The 12,446-nt window shown below is 39.0% G+C and overlaps 1 protein-coding gene across 5 annotated transcripts in view; it reads left to right on the forward strand.

The window, feature by feature from the left end:
* Positions 1-12,446, forward strand: part of FLT1 (fms related receptor tyrosine kinase 1) — a 139,258-nt gene that overhangs the window by 70 nt on the left and 126,742 nt on the right. For 2 of the 5 annotated variants that reach the window (XM_081197867.1, XM_081197869.1), the window contains exons 1-2: positions 4-94; positions 1,640-1,743. The gene's annotated coding sequence lies outside the window, so the exon portion shown is untranslated. Of the gene's footprint in view, positions 1-3; positions 95-214; positions 415-1,639; positions 1,744-12,446 lie in introns of those variants that run through there. The other 3 variants (XM_081197865.1, XM_081197866.1, XM_081197868.1) reach the window with 2 other exon arrangements.

The following is a 12,446-nucleotide window of genomic DNA, read 5'->3' on the forward strand; positions in this document are numbered from 1 at the left end:
CGGCTCCCTCCTCTCGGCGTTTCGAGGGAACGTGAGGGCAGCGGCGCGCGGTGTTTCCCCTCTTTCGCCCGCAGCTTTTCCCTCAGCGTCAAAGGTTCAATACGCCCCTGGCTGATAATAACATTAAAACCGTCTGAAGGGCCCCGGGACAGCAGAACTCCAGTAAAACACAATAAAGGCGACGTGTGAAGCTTTTTTTTTTTGTTAAAAAAAGCTGAATTATTATTATTTTTTAAGCTGAGAAACAAAAGCAGCGGTTCAGAGACGAGTAACAGCCCTTTAAAAACGCCTAAGCAACCAAGAAAGCATTGTAGCCCTATACTTGAAAATAACGTGTTGGCGCCAGTCCAAACTCGGACAAAAAACACCTCAGCGCAACCTTGGAACACCTTAGAAAGGGTTCAGCTGCGCTTTGTAAGTGGCTGCTTAACGCGGTCTGGCTTGCTTGCTTTGTTTGATTTTGCTGTGTTACCATCTTGGTATTGCATCCTTCCTGGAGGTAATTTCACAATGAAAAGCGAATAACAAGCTTTGTATAATGCCAATACACTGTAAAACTGTAAAAACAATAAAGCGGATATTCTTTCTACTGGCCACTCTTAAGCGTCCTACTTCAGTAACGTATTCAAACCTGGGCTGCCAAAAAACAACACAGTTGCATGCCACCTCAGTCTCTGTTCAGTGGAGACTCTGGCGTTTTTATGATATATGTTTCATTTTACACACATAACCTGAGCCTATCATGCAGGGGCGCTTAGCATTGACACCCCACAACGCCTTGCTTGTCCCATAGTCCCATGGGCTTGGTTGGATGAGAGCAGAAAACAAGCATGGTTCTCCCTCTTGCTTCTACTCACACCACTCTATTATCGCTCTCACCACTAGCCAGGTGAGAGGAAAGGGCCCACCCAGGTATCCTGTGGCATAAAGCCACTTCTTTTGCTATATTAAAGGTCATGCTTTGGCTCAATGCTATTTTTCTAGAAAAAGAGGTGCTAGAACTCGCCATGAACAACTCCTTTGTTCTCAGAGAATGGCAATGGTGCTCACCTGAGAGGTGCCGGAACGGAGTTCCTGTGAGTTCCCCCTGGGGGAAAAAGTTACACTTGAGAGACAGACGAATGTAAATAATTTTTGACGCTTTTAAGGGGGCAGATATTATTCTGCCTAATCAAATTTGGCATGACCCAGCCTGAGCAGGTGGAAATATGATTCAGAATTATGAGCCTCAGAAATAAATGGCATTACTGTGCACACAGTGCATCTGCCTCCACAAAGAAGAACCTCTGTTTAATAAGATGGTTCCACTACTGGTTTAAAATAGAGGGAGGGAATCAACATAGTGATAAAACAGATTGCTCCAACAGCGCAAGCATTTGCCCTTTCCTCCCACAAGGCTCCAATTTTGTACATATGGCATATACCTATAAATCTGCCAGTGTCCACAGGGTAGCTAAATTCAATACTCTCAAAGTCCAGACGTGTCTATTGATTATAGTTCCTAGAATATGTTCAGAAATCTGACTCTCTTCACCTTTCATCTCCTTTACATTCTTTCTTGTATAATTGAGAAATGAATCCAGTGGCAGAACCTTTTGTGATTGTTTGACTGATAATATTCTATACTCCAAATTTGTAGGGGACACAGTTGGAAATGGAACACATTCTCAAACAGTTATTGAATAACCTCTTCCCCATGATCTCATGGCATCTGCTTGACTTTCAGCTATGCTCATTCAGCTTGTAAGTATAGCTCCTTTTCAAACAAGTTTGAGTGGATCAGGGGAATGTATGTTTCTGTTTTATGCATGTTTTCATTCTTTTTGGTTAATAACAGTTTATTTAATGACAGATTTTTTAAAAAGAAAGAAAAAAATTTATTCACATGGGTGTAGCTAAGGGGGGGGGCAGTGGGCAGCTGCCCCCTAAATCAATCAAAACCAATACAAATCTGAGGTTCTGCCCACCCAACAAAAGCCTGCCCTCCACTAACAAAAATTCTGGCTATGCCTATGCTTATTCACTAAAAAATTGAAAAGATTAAATTCATTTACTCATTAAATCAATGTGCACTAATACTTGCTACACCACCTAAATTGCCTTCAATTGTGAACATGAGGAATAGGAAGGCCCACATGCCTATATATATATATATATATATATATATATATATATATATATATGCAGGTTTTGGTGTCTTCGGGTGTCTTCCCGTGTAAGAGTTGGGGTGTCTAGGCGACGTTTCGACGAGGTCTCACTCGTCATCTTCAGGCTGGTGCTTTCGGCTTCTTGTTACTAGAACAGAGCAGGATCTCAGTGTTTGAGTTCCTATAAATACTGTTGAGGGGGTGTGGTGTATAGCCTCCAACGTTCTGGGCAGAGAGGGAGTTCCCAGGTTAGTGTGCACAACTAAGTGCAGTACAGCCATCTTCTCAGAAAAACTTTTCACAAGCTCAAGAGGTCAAGACACGAAAGCTTTAGCAACTAATCCACACCTAATGACCCTCCTAAGTGGTACTCAGAATATCACTCAAGAAATCACTCAAGATATCCCTCAAGTAATTAAGGAACAAAAGAAGAAAAGGCACACTAACCTGGGAACTCCCTCTCTGCCCAGAACGTTGGAGGCTATACACCACACCCCCTCAACAGTATTTATAGGAACTCAAACACTGAGATCCTGCTCTGTTCTAGTAACAAGAAGCCGAAAGCACCAGCCTGAAGATGACGAGTGAGACCTCGTCGAAACGTCGCCTAGACACCCCAACTCTTACACGGGAAGACACCCGAAGACACCAAAACCTGCATTCCTGTACCCGTGAAAATCTACGAAAGCATATATATATATATATATATAGGCCAGTAGCACCTTAGAGACCAACTAAGTTTGTTCTGGGTACAGTTTAAGCTTTCGTGTGCATGCACACTTCTTCAGATACTGGTACCTGTTTGAAATGGGTCAAGATAATTGACTTCATGCAAGAATTCCTGCAACTGCTGTGTTGCAACCCTACCAAAAAGGGATTATTTACGACCTCAGGGTTGTTGTCACAAACAAGTGTGTCCAGGGTGGGCTTTTACAAAAGTGGTTGTATGAGTAAATAAATGTAATTACAATGGAGGAGTAAAGAAGTAAATGAAACTCTTAATAAATGAAAATAATTTATTACACGCACCTAATTACAATACATCCCAAAAATGTTTACAACCTTTTTTTAAAAAAAAGTCTTAAAAATGACAAAAACAGAATTTCATTACCAACTTAAGGATGTGTTTCAAAGGTTGTCCTTTCCAACAAGAGCTTACACAACAAAATTGGTTCAATAAGTATGCCAGGAAGGACAAGGGACATTAGCTAGTGAGGGTACGCAACTTTGCTGCAGGAAGAGCCAGAATTGAATATATGGCTATTGTGGCAGTAGCCCTAGAGCTGAATGTGTGGGAAGCTAAAGCAGCAAAGGAAAAAATGAGGCCTGTCTCTACTGCAAAGGGAATTTTAAAGTGATGCCATTAGCACCATTCTCCTAGTCAGTATTCAAAGGACAGATTTGGGAAAGGCAATGCTACACCAGTGTTTTTGCCATTATGGGTCACCCACTATCACTGCCCCTTCTGTGGCTGCTGTGCTTCTTCCCATATAGCTACTAGGCACATTTTCTCCAGCTCCAGTATGGTATATTATCAAAAAATATGTGCTAATAATATTTGACACTTCATTCAATTTTATTTGTCTGAAGGATTCAGAAAAACAACTATAAAGCAGGAAGTAATTTAACATTTTTGTCTATATGTTTTAGTTTGTATTTTTCAAGATAATAGTAACTACAAAGGTTCTTATAATTTGATATAGGTAAGTGGGTTTTCTTCCAACCGATGTGATGTAGGATGAACAAAAAGAAACAACTGCATGTTCCTGTTTAGTGAAACTTCTAGAAAAAACTTCTAAATATATTTATTTATTGAGTCTTTTGGTTTTGTTAATGAGGAAATGACTATAGAGATGAAACATTTACATTTCAAAGTTTTTTGTAGGATATAGACTGGACACCATCACTACACGTACACTACTGACATCATCTTCATGTTTAGGCTGCATAACAGAAAGGAATGTAGCCTTGTAGTAAAGATTTGGTTTTCCTTTAAAGGCAGACTTCCACACTAGGATAAACTTCTAGACATAAATAGAATAAGATGTTTGCTCCTTTGTTTCAACCAATCTGTGAAATTTACAATTTATTTCTTATCCTTCCTTTAAAGAGCATAGAACAATATATTAAGAAAACAATCCTATTCGTGTTTACTCAGGAGTAAGCCCCACCGTGTTCAGTGGGGTTTACTCTTATGTAAAAGGGTAGGCATACATGTCTGGGAGAAAGCATCATTGAATGTAGTCCAATGGGCAGATCAATCCAAACTATCAAAAGCCAATATAATTTACACCAAGGTAAATTATGCCATTGTAACTCACCTATTTGAAACTCCATTTGGGAGTGGGGCTACTGCCAACTTAGACTTCTTGAGCATAACAGAGGGAAGCTTTACTTGTGTTTTCAAATAGCTACAATTATAGATAACTATCTATATATATAGTTTGAAAGCACGTCAAAGTGCAAGTAGATAAATAGGTACCGCTCCGGTGGGAAGGTAAACGGCGTTTCTGTGCACTGCTCTGGTTCGCCAGAAGCGGCTTAGTCATGCTGGCCACATGACCCGGAAGCTGTACGCCGGCTCCCTCGGCCAATAAAGCGAGATGAACGCCGCAACCCCAGAGTCGGTCACGACTGGACCTAATGGTCAGGGGTCCCTTTTTTATCTATCTATAACAGCTAATACTGTACTTAATTTGGTCTTTCATCTATTTGTGGTTCCCTGGCAAGGGGCTTGCCCTACATATTTCCCATTGGTTCTCAACACCTTGCTGCTTTATGCCAGATCAGTGAAAGGCAAATCAGCTGTTATTCAAAACTTAAGTGTCAGATCAACCCATTAACCTGGAACGCATAATTGAGACCTGGGTCATGTGAGTGGTCATGTCTATTGTTACAGATCTAGGATAACGGAGTTTGGGTGTGCAAGGGCACCCATAACTGCTAGTTAGTTAATGTTAGAAACTAATACAGGGATGCGGGTGGCGCTGTGGGTTAAACCACAGAGTCTAGGACTTGCCGATCAGACGGTCGGCAGTTCAAATCCCCGCGACGGGGTGAGCTCCCGTTGTTCGGTCCCAGCTCCTGCCCATCTAGCAGTTTGAAAGCACGTCAAAGTGCAAGTAGATAAATAGGTACCGCTCTGGCAGGAAGGTAAACTGTGTTTCTGTGCGCTGGTTCGCCAGAAGCGGCTTAGTCATGCTGGCCACATGACCCAGAAGCTGGATGCTGGCTCCCTCGGCCAAAAAAGCAAGATGAGTGCCACAACCCCAGAGTCGGTCACGACTGGACCTAATGGTCAGGGGTCCCTTTACCTTTACTTTCTATATCTTTATAATAACAATATGATCTCAGCAAAAATAATGGCCACTGGGCAGGGAGAATTATCTGGTTTTGATAGTAGCTCAATATGAAAGGAGATTCAGTGGTCATGGGCAGTGCTGAGGACTAGGGTTCCCTCTGGATATACTGCTATTATTCATTGTTGTTATTCAGTGTTTCAAATTGCTTGTCACTCAGTCCTATGAAAGCATACTCAGAAGATAAAAGTCCACTGTGTTCAATGAAGCTTATTTACATAGGACCACAACCTTAAGTAAACTGTTAAGTATGTAGGGCATGATTTTCAATAAAACTGGTGTCATAAACCCTTTGCTTTGTTTTTGCTGTAACAGATTAACACAGCTATTCATCTAGAAATGGTTAATTCATTTCCATAGGTCTGCTTATAATCAAGTTATTTTAAGTTCTTCACCTATGAATATACATAACCTAATAAAAAGAGATTATCTTCACGGTGTTGTTGTCACATAACAATAGTAATAAAAGTGTATTGTGATTATAGTTATACCTTTATAATGTCAGTGAACACCCTGTTCCACATACAGTATATAAACCTCTACGGGAAAAAGCTTTATCCTGTTGAGGAAAGATTTCTTATACCAAGAATTTGTCAACAGCCATTCATGAACTTGTTAAAGCGAAAGTACTTTTTATTTGCATTCATGAAATAAAATAAACATATTTTCTTTGATCCTTAACCAACCCTTTATTGTTAACTTGCACTAGACTTTTATGTTTCAGTGCTCATTGTACATGTAATTATTTGAAAAGTGATTTTGTTTTAAATTATTTAGCCTTTTCTGAATTTTAGATAAACACAGGCATGTTTTGCTAGCGATTAAAAATACATTTCACCCAACACTGCAGAACGTAGCAAAGATAATAATGTGTAGGCGTCAGTGTGTTCCAAAACAAGACTCTCTGGGGACCCCTGTTAACACACTGCTACGTTAAAATCGTGTTCTGAAAGCCTCAGGAAACCCCTACTCAAACCCACCCTTTCCTGAAACTGGTGAAAGTATTTTTAAAAACACTGGAGTGAAAAAAGGCTACTGCTAAAATATTGCCAAACCAGATTGTTTCATTTAGTTACTGTTACCAGGTTTTTCATCTTTCAATATATTGATAATTCTAGTGTTACCAATAATAATGTTAAATAAAACGTTAATGATGTCAGAATACCTCACAGTATAATGAGAAAAGTAAGTTTCCACGACATAGTCTGTGATAACATATTTTAATTATACGTCATACAGTCTTTTCTTTTTTAAAAAAATACATTTTCATAGAATTGTAGAGTTGGAAGGGACCCCAAGTTTCATACTATCCAACCCCCTACAATGCAGGAATCACAAGTAAAGAATCCCGACAGATAGTTATCCATGCTCTGTTTATAAATCTTCAGTGAATGAGATTCCACCACCTTTTGAGGTAGTCCATTCCTCTGTCAAACTGCTCTTACTGTCAGAAAGGTATTCCTAATGGTTAGTCGGAATCTCTTTTCTTGTAATTTGAATCTATTCAATCACTATTCATTGATGCTACCTGTAACATCTTATTCAGTTCTGGTGTTTTTACCTCATTCAACAACTTGTAGCTTTATTCTTCATTTACTGCCATATTGGATTCGATCCAGATTTGCAATGCAATCCTAACCATTTCTACTCAGATGCAAGCTTTACTGAATTCATTGTGGTATATTCCCAGATAAGAATGCTGAATATAATAGCCCTGCTGGATCAGGCCAGTGGCTCATTTAGTCCAGCTTCCTGTTCTAACAGTGGCCAACCACTCTCCTTTCCTGCAGTTTACAGCAACTGTATTCAGAAGCATAATGGTAGTAGAACAATAGTCATTGTGGTTAATAGCCATTGGTAGCTTAGTGTTCATGAGTTTGTGTAATCCTGTTTAAAAGCCATCCAAGTTGCCGTCACTGCCTCATGTGAGGGCAAATTCTATAGTTTAACTATGCATTGCGTAAATAAGTACTTCCTTTTGTCTGTTCTGAATTGTCCACATTCAGCTTCATTGGATGTCCACAAGTTATAGTGTTATGAAAGAGAAAGAAAAAAACTAATCCACTTTCATTGTGCCATGCATATTTTTTAAAACTTCTATCATGTTACCTCTTTCTCACCTTTTCTTGAAACTTAAGATGTTCCAAACACTTCATCCTTTGTTCATAGGGGAGTTTATCCAGCCGCTTTATCATTAGTTTCCATTTTTAAACCTTTTTCAATTCTACAACATCCTTTTTGAGGTGAGGCAGCTAGAACTGGAAATGGTATTTCAAATACAGTTGCAGAGTAGAGGTAGGGTTGCAGCCTTAGTCATATTTATGCTTCAGGTAGATTCATTGAAATTAGTGGAACAATTCCATTGATTTCAGTGAGTCTACTCTAAGCATGATTAAGTCTGGATTCATTTTTTTCTTCAATCAAAAGTTTTATTTATTTCTTATACCCCTCCTTTCAAGAAGCTTCCTTCAAGAAGTGGTATATATCTCCTCCTCATTGTATCCTCACAATAAGCTGACGTAGGTTAGATAGAGAGAAAGCAACTGGGCTAAGGTGAGTTGTAGCTAGTGGCTGAGTGAGGATTTGAATCCTGCTCTCCTGTGTTCATAGTCTGACTAATACATCGTATGTAAATGATTGTAAGTTAATTATTTCATTTAAGACAAGGTTCCGCATGTGACGTTAACATATGAGAGTGCTAGAGGTGAAATAGTTAAAACAGTTAAATAGGTACCCAGTCAGAACCCAGGGAGGTGGAGTCAGAGGGACTATAAAACCAGCTCTGGGAGGGGCGAAGGGGGGAGTTCGTTGGGAGATGGGTGGTTGGGTGGAGTGGGAGTGAATTGGGATAGAGTCTGGGGGTAGGTTGAGTTTGTGTAGCGAAATAAGCTGAGTCAGGAACAGTTAGGAGCTAGGAAGACAAGTAAATATCTGAGGGGTAGTTTAGTGAGTGAGAGCAGGTAGCGGAAGTTATAGGTCTGGATAGGCAGCCCATGCTTGTAATTGACTGAGACCATTTATGAAACCACACGCTTGTTAAACTGCAATAAATAAACAGAAGTTTATGTTCCAATTTAACCCTGACTGGACTCCGTATTTTACCAGGTAGGGCCTGGGTGGTGGCAGTGAGAAATAAAGTGGTGGCATAGGGATGAATAGACAGTGAAACGTCCGGGGAACCCGTGTTATTGCCACACCGCACAGACAGCATATTTGCACAAAGCAGATTCTGTGCATCAGAGAGGAACCAGGAACAAATGAAGTTCACTCCACCAAGACACCTGCCTTGAAACCAAAATACTGGGAGTGTAATATTTGCAAATGATCACCAGAGGGTGCTCAGTGGCTAAGTGTGCTTGACCTTTGACAATGCTAACTGTGCCTGCTGAGAATGCTGCTGCTGTTTCAGCACCACGTTAGATTATACAGGTCTTTTAATTGTATTCTATGAATGTAAAAATGTTGTAGATCAGAAACATTTAGATCTAGAATATGTGTAGATAGAAAAGTACATGAAATACAGTATTTTAGGGCCAAACTAAATATGACATGGGAGAGGCATTGTGTCCCTGGTGTTTGTTTTGTTGCTAAAAGCATCTCTGTGGGACTCTGGTGCTGGGGAAAGAGGTCTAATCCTTCTCTCCCAACCTGCACCATGGCCTAATCTTAATTGCCCTTGTAAAGCTGCTGTTCTCCTTATGGTGGGAAACATAAAGCACTCATATTATGTTTTCCTCGTAACAGCTTCAGTCAGGGTTGCAGAAAAGGTGGGCAGAAAGAATTAGATCTCCCTCCAGGGCCACAGCCCTGATTCAAATGTCATCTTTCTGATTCTCTTTCAGCAAAAGAAAAAGATGTGTCCTGTTTAGTTTGACCATGAAGGAATATATATATAACTGAGGTCCTGGGGAACAATGCATTAAACAAGATGATATGCAAAATAGTAACAATATGTGGGTGTTGTGCCTTACTTAAGCCTGAACCATGACTCTTCCTCAAATGAGGACCCTGATAACACAAAGTATGAAGACCTTTTGGGGCCTTAATGAAATTAATTTCATTGAACTGTTACATTTTTTCATATTGTAGAAAATAAAATAAAATGCAGTAATATATTTATTGCCAATAAAGGTCAGAAATACACACATGGGCTCTGTTATGCAGCCTGATGCTCAGGGACTATTAAGACAACATAATTCGTGGATACTGAATCCACTACCTGTCTGGCAATGTTGTTGCATTTTTTTGTCGTAATGTACTTTAAATTCTTTACATCTGGTGTTAGGCTGAAAAGAAAACTTGAAATTCACATTAGCAGTGGATCTTTTCCTACTTTTCCATTCATCTCTACCAGTGCATCCTCATCCAGTCCCACACAGTCAATGCTGGCTTTCTACCCTGGATCACCTTCAAAGCATCTGGCAACTGCAAAGGTTTTCAAGATACACATTCATTGTTTATTTTCAATATTCATTCTTAATTACATGGAAACCAGCAGCTCATTTTTTTCTTAAGCTAAGTCAGGCTCATACTGTGCTAAAAATGTAAGACTAATGTGGTAATCTCTTATTCTCCTTAGACAGTTGACTTACATTTTGTCTCACTATTTTCTGTCAATTAATAAAATTGTTGGTGTTTTCAATTTTTTTATATAAAATATAGTAAATGCTCCCAATATTCATGTTCAACCTGTATATGTGCATTTTTAAGAATCCCAATCTGTTTCTGAGTACTGTCTGCTTTCTCCAGTCTGTGCTTCTGGAGCATAATACTGGCAAATCTAAAACTGGTTATAACTTCCCCCATTTTGGATGAAGCACATGCATTTTCCAGGCTCAGAAATCCCTCAAGGGTAGATTAAGTTGGCCAGATTATAGGCAGATATATGAAGGGGCTTTCATGCAGGGCAATTTATAAAGTTTGATTATTTATTTATTAAACAATTTATAAACTATTTCCCAACAAATATATTTGAAGCAGTGTACAATGAAGGGAAAGTCTGCAACAATTTGATTTTTCTGCCAGAATTGGGTACAATGTTCAGGCATGGCCACCTCTTCTGAGGAAATGAAGCTTGCCAAATTTCAGACCGATAGCTTCAATTGTTCTCCCCAAAGGGCAGACTTTATCATTTTGGGGTGGGTACAATAAGAATCATATCCTCTAGATACATGGGGTAGAGGAAATGTCACTCCTTGGCAATGACTCTTTTACCACCAAGGCTTGTTGCTATGGGGTGGGCTTCTGTTCCTCCTCTCCATAGATTTTTGGAGATACAATGGAGACTTCTTCCTGAACTTGCATAGAAACAGACATGTAGCCAGGTAAGTTTTTCATTCCTCCCTCAGATCACTATGAGTGCCCTGGGAAAATAATTACAGTGGTACCTCAGGTTAAGAACTTAATTCATTCTGGAGGTCCGTTCTTAACCTGAAACTGTTCTTAATCTGAGGCACCACTTTAGCTAATGGGACCTGCCACGCCGCTGGTGCACGATTTCTGTTCTCATCCTGAAGCAAAGTTCTTAACCCGAGGTTCTATTTCTGGGTTAGCTGAGTCTGTAACCTGAAGTGTCTGTAACCCGAGGTACCACTGTATTGTGATTTAACAGCTGGATCTGTCTGTCGAAACAAAAGATTACTCATTTTCTCAGGGTGTTTCCCAAATCAGCTTGATTTCATTTCTCATGAGGAAAAAACAGACATGGGTTTTTTCTTTAGAAGCATAAGTCACAGAACTACTCAGAAGCTTAAGGAGTCCTTCATCTGCCTCAAGACACTTTGCAATCTGATTTGGGAACATGGTAATTTCCCTCAAATCACCTTAATTTGCCTCATAATTTGTGGTACACCCAAAGCCAATGTATACCCTTAGTAAATGCCCATTTGCTTCAAATTCACACAATCAGTTTTTAATTATTCAGATACTTATTTTCATTGTGAAAATGTTTTTAAAATAATTTTGACTAGTAACTTTCACTAACAAGTAACATTTAATAATTCAATAACAGCAATTTAAGAGACATTAACTAATAATGTGGCCGCTTATAATTTTTGTAGGTTTTATTCCTGATTTCCAAAATGATTCCAGATACCTTAATGTACCTGAGCCAAAGGCTTTAACAGCCGTGAAAGAAACACAGATTCAAATATTTAAAACTTTTAAAGTTCAAAACTATTGTATATTTTGAAGTATTCTAATAACTAAACTAAGTGAATTTCAGTTTAGAAATAATCATAGTTATACAGACACTTGATTCTTACTGACTCATTTATTGGAGGGGATGTTAAAACTGGGATACTTCTATAAGAGATAAAAATATGAAATGTAGTACACAGAGTTCCAGACACTTTGCCATAATTACTAGAAAAAAATGTGGTTTCGTCTTTTGATCAAAATGTGGGACACGGAGCCTACAGGTGTGCCTCTTACTTTAAGAAAAAGGGTTTAGGCATGGATCCTAAACAAGTGTATTAGTTTAAGCCTTATTGAACACAGTGCAGCTTACAACCTGGTCTAAGAAAACATATATTATTTCTCTGATAGATAGATGCTGTTGAATATAGAGGTTATGCAGCATTCATGAGTAAAGATGGTGTTCATTCTGGTGCATTTAAGTAGAGTGATTTAGCCAAAAGAAGGGATAATGAAGCAAACAAGTTACAAGTCCTATTGAGGACAGATAAGAATTGACAGAACCTGAAGAAGAGTGAGCAGAAGTGACATGAATGTGATAAATAGAAGATAAAACCTTCATGACAAATGCCATCAGTTTTTTACAAATGAAAAATATTTTACAGTTTCTACCTAGGTAGAAGATTTATTGCTTTTCAGACATTATTACCTTGGTTTAAGAACAGCTTAGTTTATGAACAATTTGGATTAAGAACTCTGCACACCCAGAAGTAGGTGTTTTGGTTTGTGAACTTTGCCTTGGAAT

Source organism: Podarcis bocagei (genome assembly GCF_964188305.1).
Source record: "Podarcis bocagei genome assembly, chromosome: 6".
Lineage (NCBI taxonomy): Eukaryota > Metazoa > Chordata > Lepidosauria > Squamata > Lacertidae > Podarcis > Podarcis bocagei.